The following is a 12,236-nucleotide window of genomic DNA, read 5'->3' as shown; positions in this document are numbered from 1 at the left end:
TTCATTTAGAAATTTGGAAGCACAAGTGGGCCAGCTGAGTAAAGAAATCACTGAAACCCCTCCTAGTACTCTCCCAAGCAATACAGAAGAAAACCCAAAAGGAGAGTGCAAGGCCATTGAATTGATCATCATGGCCGAACCTGCAAGGGAGGGAGAGGATGTGAACCCCAGTAAGGAAGACCTCCTGGGACGTCCAGAGATCAATAAGGAATTTTCCTCTAAGGAACCAAAGGAATCTGAGGCTCATCTAGAGACCATAGAGATTCCATTAAACCTCCTTATGCCATTCATGTGCTCTGATGAGTATTCTTCTTCTGAAGAGAATGAAGATGTTACTGAAGAGCAAGTTGCCAAGTACCTTGGTGCTATCATGAAGCTGAATGCCAAATTATTTGGTAATGAGACTTGGGAAGATGAACCTCCCTTGCTCACCAATGAACTGAGTGATCTGGATCAACTGAGATTACCTCAGAAGAAACAGGATCCTGGAAAGTTCTTAATACCTTGTACCATAGGCACCATGACCTTTGAAAAGGCTCTATGTGACCTTGGGTCAGGGATAAACCTCATGCCCCTCTCTGTAATGGAGAAACTGGGAATCATTGAGGTGCAAGCTGCCAATTTCTCATTAGAGATGGTAGACAAATCTATGAAAATGGCTTATGGACTAGTAGAGAACGTGTTAGTAGAGGTTGAAGGCCTTTACATCCCTGCTGATTTCATAATCCTAGACACTGGGAAGGAAGAGGATAGATCCATCATCTTTGGAAGACCTTTCCTAGCCACAACAGGAGCTGTGATAGATGTTAACAGAGGTGAATTAGTCCTTCAATTGAATGGGGACTCCCTTGTGTTTAAAGCACAAAGTTATCATCCTGTAAACATGGAAAAGAGGCACAATAAACTTCTCTCACTGTAGAGTCAACCAAAGCCCCCACAGTCAAACTCTAAGTTTGGTGTTGGGAGGCCACAGCCAAACTCTAAATTTAGTGTTGAACTCCCATATCCAAACTCTAAGTTTGGTGTTGGGAAGTCTCAACAATGCTCTGAACATCTGTGAGGCTCCATGAGAGCTCACTGTCAAGCTATTGACATTAAAGAAGCGCTTGTTGGGAGGCAACCCAATTTTTATTTATCTAATTTTATTTTCATTCTTATTGTTCTTTCATGTTTTATTAGGTTCATGATCATGTGGAGTCACAAAATAAATAGAAAAATTAAAAACAGAATAAAAAATAGCAGAAGAAAAATCACACCCTGGAGGAAGGGCTTACTGGCGTTTAAACGCCAGTAAGGAGCATCTGGCTGGCGTTCAACGCCAGAACAGAGCATGGATCTAGCGTTGAACGCCAGAAACAAGCAGCATCCTAGCGTTCAGACGCCAGAAATGCACACTGAAGAAAGCTGGCACTGAACGCCAGAAACAAGCATAGAACTGGCGTTCAACGCCAGAAACATGCTACATCTGGGCGTTGAACGCCCAGAACAAGCATCAATTCGGCGTTTAAACGCCAGAATTGTATGCAAAGGCATTTTACATGCCTCAATGGTGCAGGGATGTAAATCCTTGACACCTCAGGATCTGTGGATCCCACAGGATCATCTCAGCATCTGTGGACTCCACAGGATCCCCACATACCTCCACTCACCCTACCTCCTCATAATCCTATATCACCCTTTCCCAAGAACCCTTTACCAATCACCTTCAATTCCCCTCCAAAACCATCATACACCCACCTCAACCCACCCACTCAAAATTCAAACCATCACTCCCTCCTTTTCACACATCCTAACCACCTTAAACCCCCAATGGCCGAACCCTTCACATCCCTCCATCTCCTCCATATCTTCTTCTTCTTCTACTATTCTTTCTTCTTTTTCTCAAGGGCGAGCAACATTCTAAGTTTGGTGTGGTAAAAGCCTAGCTTTTTTTATTTTTCCATAACCATTGATGGCACCTAAGGCCAGAGAAACCTCTAGAAAGAGGAAACGGAAGACAAAAGCTTCCACCTCCAAGTCATAGGAGATGGAGAGATTCATCTCAAGGGTCTATAGCTCAGTGGTAGAACATTTGACTGCAAATCAAGAGATCCCTGAGATACCTTAGGGGATACATTTTCCTCCACACAATTATTAGGAGTAACTAAGGGTGGAACATCAAGAGCACTCCATCATCCTTCATGAAATTAGAGAAGATCAAAGAGCAATGAGGGAGGAGCAACAAAGACAAGGAAGAGACATAGAAGAGCTCAAGGACATCATTGGTTCCTCAAGGAGAAAACACCACCATCACTAAGTGGACTCATTCCTTGTTCTTAAATTTTCTGTTTTTCATTTTCTTATGTTAAATATTTATCCATGTTTGTGTCTTTAGTACATGATCATTAGTGTCTAAGTGTCTATGCCTTAAAGTAGTGAATATGAATCCATCACCTCTCTTAAATGAAAAATGTTTTTAATTCAAAAGAACAAGAAGTACATGAGTTTGGAATTTATCCTTGAACTTAGTTTAATTATATTGATGTGGAGACAATACTTTTTGTTTTCTGAATGAATGCTTGAACATTGCATATGTCTTTTGAAGTTGTTGTTTATGAATGTTAAATATGTTGGCTCTTGAAAGAATGATGACACTGAAATTTATAGTATATTCTCTTCTTTTTATCCTATTTGAACTTTAGTTGCTTGGGGACAAGCAACAAATTAAGTTTGGTGTTGTGATGAGCGGATAATTTATACGCTTTTTGGCATTGTTTTTAGTATGTTTTTAGTAAGATCTAGTTACTTTTAGGGATGTTTTTATTAGTTTTTATGTTAAATTCACATTTCTGGACTTTACTATGAGTTTGTGTATTTTTCTATGATTTCAGGTATTTTCTGGCTAAAATTGAGGGACTTGAGCAAAAATCATATTCAGAGGTTGAAGAAGGACTGCTGATGCTGTTGGATTCTGACCTTCCTGCACTCAAAGTGAATTTTCTGGAGCTACAGAACTCCAAATGGCGCGCTTTCAACGGCGTTGGAACGTATACATCCAGGGCTTTCCAGCAATATATAATAGTCTATACTTTGTCCAAGTTTAGACGATGCAAAAGGGTGTTGAACGCCAGTTCTACGCTGCAGTCTGGAGTTAAACGCCAGAAACACGTCACGAACCAGAGTTGAACGCCAAAAACACGTTACAACTTGGCGTTCGACTCCAAAAGAAGCCTCTACACGTGTAAACTTCAAGCTCAGCCCAAGAACACACCAAGTGGGCCCCGGAAGTGGATTTATGCATCAATTACTTACTTATATAAACCCTAGTAACTAGTTTAGTATAAATAGGACTTTTTACTATTGTATTTACATCTTTAGTTTCATCTTTAGATCATGTTTTGAAGGCTGGCCATTCGGCTATGCCTGAACCCATCACTTATGTATTTTCAATGGTAGAGTTTCTACACACCATAGATTAAGGTGTGGAGTTCTGCTGTTCCTCATGAATTAATACAAAGTACTACTGTTTTTCTATTCAATCCAACTTATTCCGCTTCTAAGATATCCATTCGCACTTCAACATGAATGTGATGATCGTGACAGTCATCATCATTCCCTATTAAAACGTGCCTGACAACCACTTCCGTTCTACCTTAGATTGAATGAGTATCTCTTGGATTCCTTAATCAGAATCTTCGTGGTATAAGTTAGAACCCATGGATGGCCATTCCTGAGATCCGGAAAGTCTAAACCTTGTCTGTGGTATTCCGAGTAGGATCTGGGAAGGGATGGCTGTGACAAACTTCAAACTCGCGAGTGCTGGGCGTAGTGACAGACGCAAAATGAGGGTGAATCCTATTCCAATATGATCGAGAACCTCCAGATGATTAGCCGTGCCATGACAGAGCATTTGGACCTTTTTCACAGAGAGGATGGGATGTAGCCATTGACAACGGTAATGCCCTATATAAAGCTTGCCATGGAAAGGAGTAGGACTGGTTAGATGAAGATAGCATGAAAGCAGAGGTTCAGAGGAACGAAAGCATCTCTATACGCTTATCTGAAATTCTCACCAATGAATTACATAAGTATTTCTATCTTTATTTTTTGTTTATTTATTATTATTATTCAAAAACTCCATAACCATTTGATATCCACCTGCATGAGATTTACAAGATAACCATGGCTTGCTTCATACCAACAATTTCCGTGGGATCGACCCTTACTCACGTAAGGTTTTATTACTTGGACGACCCAGTACACTTGCTGGTTAGTTGTATCGAAGTTGTGACAAATTATGAATTAAGATTAGAGCACCAAGTTTTTGGAGCCATTACCAGAGATCACAATTTCGTGCACCAGCGGTTCCAGTTGTGTTGGAAAGCTAACATCCGGGGCTTCGAAATGATATAAAATTTGCCATAGTTGCCTGATGTATAGGGGCGCGTAAGCGCACATGACGTGCATGCGCCGATGGATCAGCGTGGGTCCATTTTTGGCAACTCGTTGGGGGCAATTTGTAGCTCATTTTGGGCCCAATCCAACTCATTTCGGATGCTATTGAACCCAAGGATTGAAGGGGGAATGAACCAAGTAGTCATAGTTTTGTTTTCATCATGTTTTAGGGTAGAATTCTAGAGAGAGAAGCTCTCCCTTCTCTCTAGAATTTAGGGTAGTTTAGGTTCATCTCTCTCAATTTTCTCTTTCAATTTTTGTTTTGATTTCAATTCTCTTTATGTTTTAGTGTTCTATTGTCTTAATCTTCTTAGTTTCTCTTGTTAATTTCTTATTTTACTCTCTTTTATGTTGATGAACATTATTGGATCTTGATTTCTTTGAATGCAATCTTATGTTTCCATGCTCTTAGTTGTTATTGTTGATTTCTTGCTTGTGGTAGTCATGGGTTTTACTAATTCTAGCATTTTGTGATGTTTGCTTTTATTACACTCTAGGTGTTTGATAAAATGTTTACACTATTTTTTTAGTAGTTTATGTTACTCTTGGCCTAGGCTAAGGGAATTGAGTGACCTTGAGTCATTGGGTCTCATTGAATTGGTGATTTGAGAACCCTTGGTGATCAATTTGATACCCATTGACACTAACCCACTACTAATCTAATTAGTAGATAGGTTAGGACTTAAGGGTTGATGTTGAATAAGCCATTTGATATACTTCAAGTATAGAAGTACACTTAATGAGTTTGGTTCCTCATAATTATCAATATTTGGTTTGTAGACAAGGATGGTGATCTCAATTACCTATGTCTAGCCAAGAGTACTTTTCCTTTATTTTATTAGTTCTTGTCATTTACTTTCTTACCATTTAATTTTTCTTGCCATTTATTTTCTTGCAAAAATATAAAATCAAATCCCCTTGCATCCTCATAGCCAATAATTGAGTATTTCATTGCAATTCCTTGTGAGACGACCCGGAGTTTAAATACTTCGTTTAATTCTTATTTGGGGTTTGTTATTTGTGATAACCAAAATTTTTTATGTGAGAATTGTTTGTTGGTTTGGAGCTATACTTACAACGAAGTTCTTATTTATATAAGAGAAATTCTAAACCGACACGACAATTTTCAACTTGTGAACCATATGAACCATATGAACCATATGAAGAATCACACTAATTCAACCCCTAATACCCTCAAGAACCACCACCTCCATACTATTACCAAGATGAACCACATCCCATATTTTAAAAAATCATGGCTCAGTTTGCTAACATTACCGCTATCTTGGAATCATTGGACTCATGCAACAAGCAAAGCATCTCCACAGATGAATGTGAGAAATCAACCAAAGAAAGGAGTATGAAGGAGATTTTAGAATCTCAACATGAGGACAAGGAGGTGGGGTATGTCTTGCAACAAGTGGAGAGTGAAGAGATTGTTAATGAAGAAGAAGTGGTTGAAGAGCTGGGAAAAATTGAACAAGAGGTGGATTCCAAGTTTGAGAACACTTCCACACCAAGTGACATTGTTGATGATTTTGTGAAAGTTGTTGAACCTTCTTCCATTGAGTTTGAAGGCGATGTTAGGGAGGGTGTGCAACCTCCTAAGCATATAATGAATGGTGAAGAATTAGAGGAAGGTGAGCAAGCAACAAATCTTCCTCTTGAAGATGAGCCCACACCAACACATGATCCTTTGGTATTTGAGGAATCTTCTCCTATTGATATTGAGGTTGAGATAAGTTTCACATTACCTCCATGTTGTGACATGAAGAGTGGGGAAGAGCTAGAAGAAGTTGGTGAAGAGGTGGTTGAATGTAAAGAATTTTGTCAAGAAGAAGAGGTTGAAGTTGAAGAAGCTTGCGAGGAGGTGGAGGTAGTCAAGAAAGAGCACAAGGGAATAGACCTCACATTGTCTAAGTGTGAGGAGGTCCCCCTTCCTAAGTCACCATCCAACATAACATTCAAGTGGGTAAAATTCTTATCTCTAATCTTTACTTCCCACTTGAATATGGTTTGATCGAAATGATGGTCAACTTAGAGCTCTTTGTGGAGTTAAGAGTAGGAGAGAGTTGTATAGTGGTTGGAAACATCACTCTAAGTTCATAATGGTTATATGTTCAAAGTTTAATTGCAAAGGTTGGTGTAGAGATAGATTGTTTGGGTCTAGGAAGTTGTTTGGAGGCTTCTTTGAGAATTCTAAGGCTAAACCACCTAATTGGAATCATGATGATCAATTAGAAGATGGGTGCAAAAACAAGATTTAGGATCCGGGAATATATGAAGATCAATTTTGGAAGCCCTTCGCTTGTGTGGAACTTCATCAAAGCTTGGTGCCATTGATTTTGAATTTTGGAGCTTACTTGAAGTACAAGCATTGGTGGAAGTTTCAAGATGAGTACAAGCATAAGCCACCATAACAAGGAGCCTTCCAAATGTCCAACTTAAGGACTTAAACTAAAAGTACTAGGTGGGAGACACCCCACCATGGTAAACTCTTTCCATTCTCTTGTATATATAATCAATGAACGAATTGAGTTACTATTTTAGGTAGTTTTCTTCTTTTCTATACTCTTATACATTTTGTTTCGATTGATAGGTTGTAGTAGTGTGTTTTGATTATTTTAGATTGTTGTTAAAGTAGGTTTCCTGAAGTACAAGTTTTGTTTGTTTTGTCTTTGAAAATTTTTCAAAAACTTAAAGATTTTTGTTAAATTTGAATTTTTGTTGCTTAAGAATGTTTATAGGTTAGGAGAGTGTACTATTTTGTGCTTTAAAAAAAAAGCAGGCATCGGCGCGCAAGCGCGCAGTGCGCGCGCGTGTCGGTGAGGTTTCACAACTCCTAGTACTAAAACCTGAGAGTTGTGCCCACTTTATGCCTACTTTGTGCCAGGCGATCCGCGTTTAAGCACGCATGGCGCATACGCGCCGATTGTCCCTGCCGCATCCGCGCTTAAGCGCATATGGCGCGTACGCGCCCTTCGGCCAAAATGCACATCGGCGCGTAAGTGTGCATGACGCGTCCGCGTTGGTAAAAAAAAGAGTTTTTTTTCTCATCTTCTATTTTCTTTTGTCCATTGCATTCGCATACTTGCGGCGCATGTCACGCGTACGCGTCAGTCACGCGTACGCGTCGACGGTCATCTTCGCGTGTCACGCGTACGCGTCAAGTATGCATACGCGTCGCTGTGCAAATCGCTTCTCACGCGTACGCGTCAGGTACGCGCACGCGTCACTGTGAATTTCTCCAAGTCACGCGCACGCGTCAGGTACGCGCGCGCGTCATTCCTCGCTGGTCAGCTCCTTAGTTTCTTGTATTCCTTCCATTTTTGCAAGCTTCCTTTCCATCCTCTAAGCCATTCCTGCCCTATAAAGCCTGAAAACATTAAACACATGGATCACGGCATCGAATGGTATGAAGGGCCATTAAAAATACACAATTTAAAGGCTTAGGAAGCAAGTTTTCAATCATAAAACAAAATTGAAAAGAAATTGTAAAATCATGCAAATCATATGAATAAGTGTGCGTTTAGTGGATAAAATCCACTCAATTAAATACAAAATGTACCACGAAATAGTGGTGCATCAGGTATCTTATATTATCTCGACACTAAAATATCTCTAAAATATTTTAGTAAAATTAAACGTATCAAAAAATATCCGTAAAAATTTTTTACCAGTGGAATTTCGACTTGGTAATTAAATGACATCATTAAGAAATACTTTTTCATCCTATATAAAAATTATTATTTTAACGAGAATTTTTTCTATTTTTTATATGGGCCCGCATCATCAAATCAAAGGTGAACTATGATTTTTGAATTTTACAAATTCTCATCGTAGAAATCCCAAAAAATCGTTCTTTGTGGGTTCTTGCAATAGACATATAAGCCTTTCTCAAGTGTTAGATATATCTAGTTGACATTTCATAACTTAGAGAAAAAAAATTTAGTATTAAAAAATGCTTAAACCAACTATTAGATATAATGAATAAAGTTTTTAAATTTTATTCATATTTGTTAATTATTAAAACTTAATTTGAGATATATAAAACTAAGAAGAAAATCATTTGCTGATAACAAGAAAATCATTTGCTCTATGTCACTTAGTGCTTTGAGATGTCAACTATGTGATGTATTACTTTTATTTCAAATTAAATTTTAAAAAAATTACTATAAAAAAATTAACCATAAAAAAAATTAAAACCAAAAACAATAAATTTGCATTCCGACATGTTAAACAATAAATAATTTTATTTGATTTCAGAGCACAAAATTATTTCTCATATGATCAAATTTATTGTACCATATGCTAAAAACAGAAACTAGACTTGGAAACGAAGGTAGTGTTCATTTTCAAAGACGGGAATGAGACTGAAGAATTGAAATTTAGTATTGTATTTGGTAGCTAGAAAATGGAATTAAAATTTTAGTTTTGAGACATAAAATTTCAATCCCTTCAGTATCTCTAGAAAGTGGGGATATAGAGGACTAGAATTTTCTGGTGATGAAAATTAAAACTTTAATAACATTTTTCTCAAAAAGACCCTCATTCAAATTTTCAAATTTCAAGTCTAACTCCACTTTCCCTTTCCTCCCAAACCATGCCTCCCTCTCCTATAACTTCCATCTGCACCACCATTGTTGCCCTCATCGTCGTCGACATCGGCAGCGAATCCACCAAAGAACCAATTGGAGGAGAAACTTAAGTCAGTGGTCCTCTTCCAACTTTACTCTCAACCTCACTTCACTCATCGATGGCGTCCCCTCCCAGCCTCCCCTACTCTTGGCCCATTAGCCTCCAGCCTCATTTCACCTCAAGCTCGTCATATCGTCACTGCATCTGCTTTGCCTCTCCGTGACTGCATTGTACCATTGTTCTCTTTTGCCATCTGCAAGTCAGTTATAAGCACTTCCATCATTGTAGTCACAACCTCTATCTTTTCCTTCCTTGCAGTCGCAGGCACTCCCTTACCATAGCCTCTCTGGTCCTTTTCCCTCACTTATAATTGCAAGCTTTGTCGTTTGTCGCTTGTCACTCGTCTCTCGTATGTCGCACTTCGAAGTAGTCTCCTATCATCCTCTATGCACTTTATACTTCACAACTGTTGTCATCCTCTGTGCAACTTACAATCCTTGCCCGATCTGATTCTGATGATGATGAGAAGGAGGAGGACGAAGAGGAAGAGGAGGAGAAGGAAAAGAAATTGGAGTGATTAGGGTTTTTTATTTTTATTTTATTTAGTTAATAAGGATATTTAAGTAATTCTGCTTATTTCAGTCTTTATATTTATTGTAAATTAAACAAGATACTAAGATATAACTCAGTTTTGTACATTCACACCAAATACAATATGGAGACTTAATTTTAATGTGACTATCAATCTTTGTCTCTTAATTTATGTCTTTCAATCTTATTCTCCCTTGAAAATGCAGTTGAATGGTTTATGCAATGAGAGTTTATGTTGATATATGTGGTATTTTATGTTTTAATATTTGAGTAAATAACCATTTTTAACCATCAATGATTCAGACATTGATAAATCTAAACATAAAAAATCTAAACTAATACTATACCCACGAAAAATATATTCTTTTTGAAAATATCCTAACGTTAAATTTTTATTGACTCAGTTTAATTTTTTTCAAAATTTCCCAATGCCCTACGATTTTCAAAAACTCAAAACCACCACTAACATTCTTCCAAACCCTAAATTTTCTTAACCCTCTTCCATCACCACCATAGCCACTTTTAACATCATAATAATAGTCACACCACCCACTACAAAAAAATTTGGTTAAAATGGTATTTTTTAGAGTTATTACAGTGGTTAGAACTACCATTATTACCAAGAATGACGTTTTTCAGAAACACCATTATCCTGAGCACCATTTTGGTTATTACGGCAGTTTTTAAAAAACTGCCACAATTACCCAGGATAATACATCGGTTTTTATTATGTTTAAAATGGCAGTTTAAAATGCCGTTTTAACCACATATAACGGCGATTTTGGATTGTTTAAAATGGTGATTTTAACTGCTGTTTTTATCGGAATATAACGGCATTTTTTGTGTAAATGGTGGTTTCTAACCGCCATTTTTAAGCTGAATAACGACAACTTAGTTTGTTTCCTCAATAAAAAGGCAAATTTAGATTTTTTTTAACTGATTATTATGACAATTTTACACTTTTAAAATGGGATTGAAAATGCCATTTTTTACCTCTTAAAATGATTACTGAAGCCACCATTTTGACTACATTAAAATAACTTTTTTCTGTTTAAAGTAGCATTTTTAGAACTCAAACTTTAAAATCTCGTAATAACCAAAAGTCATAACCATAAACCAAATATCAGAACATAATTTTTTATTCATACATAGTCATTGAAAATCAAAAGTTATAATTCTAAAATAAAATATCAAAGATAACATGATTTTTCAATAACACGTCTTAACATAGGGTTCTTAATTCATAAAATCTTTATCATGCAAGATTATGCTTCCTTTTTACTTGTTCTAGAAGATCTACTCTCCAATTCTTTTGACGATAAATTCACGCTTTTTTAATCAAATCCCTACACAAAAATATAATTTTTGAGCAAATAAGATTTTATAGAATTATGCTCCTTCTTCGTAAATATGTTCATGATAAAAAGATTGCAATATCATTCTAGAGATGTAATGAAATCAACCTCCAAATAAGAAACTTACAGATATAATAGAGATAATAACATAGCTATAAGGTTTAAACAGACCAATTCTCATAGAAGCTAAGCCTATATTACATTGCATTCTCATCAGAAATCCCGTTCTTGTTCTTCTTCAAATGTTGGGGATTTAATAAATTGATAAATTACATCAACATTCCTGAGCTTAGGGAATGTTTCACACAATATCCTTGTATTTTAAATGTAACACTAACTTTCCTAACGTACATAAACATCACACCAACAACATTACAAATCAAGGAATATATGCGTAAAAGAGCACTCCTCCTTAGTTTTAACTAACATTTTATGCATGATTTTTTACTCATAACAAGAATTCGGCAGAATAGATATATGCGTCTGTGAAGTAAAAGTTAAATAAACGAAAAAGAAAACAAGAAAACATCCAATTTGTTTGAACTAGAACAAGAAATTAGTGTAATTTTTTTTAAACTAAATTAAGTCAACATAGTCTTAAATCTTAAAAAATTTCATTACAATTAATCACTCAAAAAAATAAAAAATAAACAATAAGAATGGCATTTATACTTTTTGAGCAGCCCGCTGCCTCGCTTCTTTGTATCTTTTTTCACTAATTTTATAAGTAAGGCACGAAATATATACTCTAATATGAATGACATTTATATTCTAATATCTTATTCCCCCTTTGAAACATAAAAATTAAATTTAGATTTTCAATAGTAGTAGCAACAAAAATAAATAAGGACAAATAAATTTAAAATTGTAAGAACATAAATTGTGTTTGTATCTGTAAAATTTGTTGATTAAGAAATAATGCAGCTAATTGTACCGATATCTTACCTCCTTTCTTAGAAGTAATATAGAAAATTAGTGCTTGTAATTGTGTTTTGACAATATCTAACTCTTCTTACACATTTGGACTATAAGTAGATGATGTACTAACATCATTTAAATCTAAATTTATCTAATTAATCTTTGTAGTGTTATTCTTAAAAATAACTTTTGGAACATCTTTATGCCTAAATCTCGAATACGACCAGAATATTTTTTTCTAAGAACTATTCCAAAAACATTAAGAGGAGAATTAACAGTACTACTTGTTGAGTACTATAA

The sequence above is a fragment of the Arachis ipaensis genome, chromosome B01 (genome assembly GCF_000816755.2).
Source record: "Arachis ipaensis cultivar K30076 chromosome B01, Araip1.1, whole genome shotgun sequence".
NCBI classification, from domain to species: domain Eukaryota; kingdom Viridiplantae; phylum Streptophyta; class Magnoliopsida; order Fabales; family Fabaceae; genus Arachis; species Arachis ipaensis.
The sequence above is the reverse complement of the archived record's forward strand: the minus strand, read 5'-3'. Positions refer to the sequence as shown.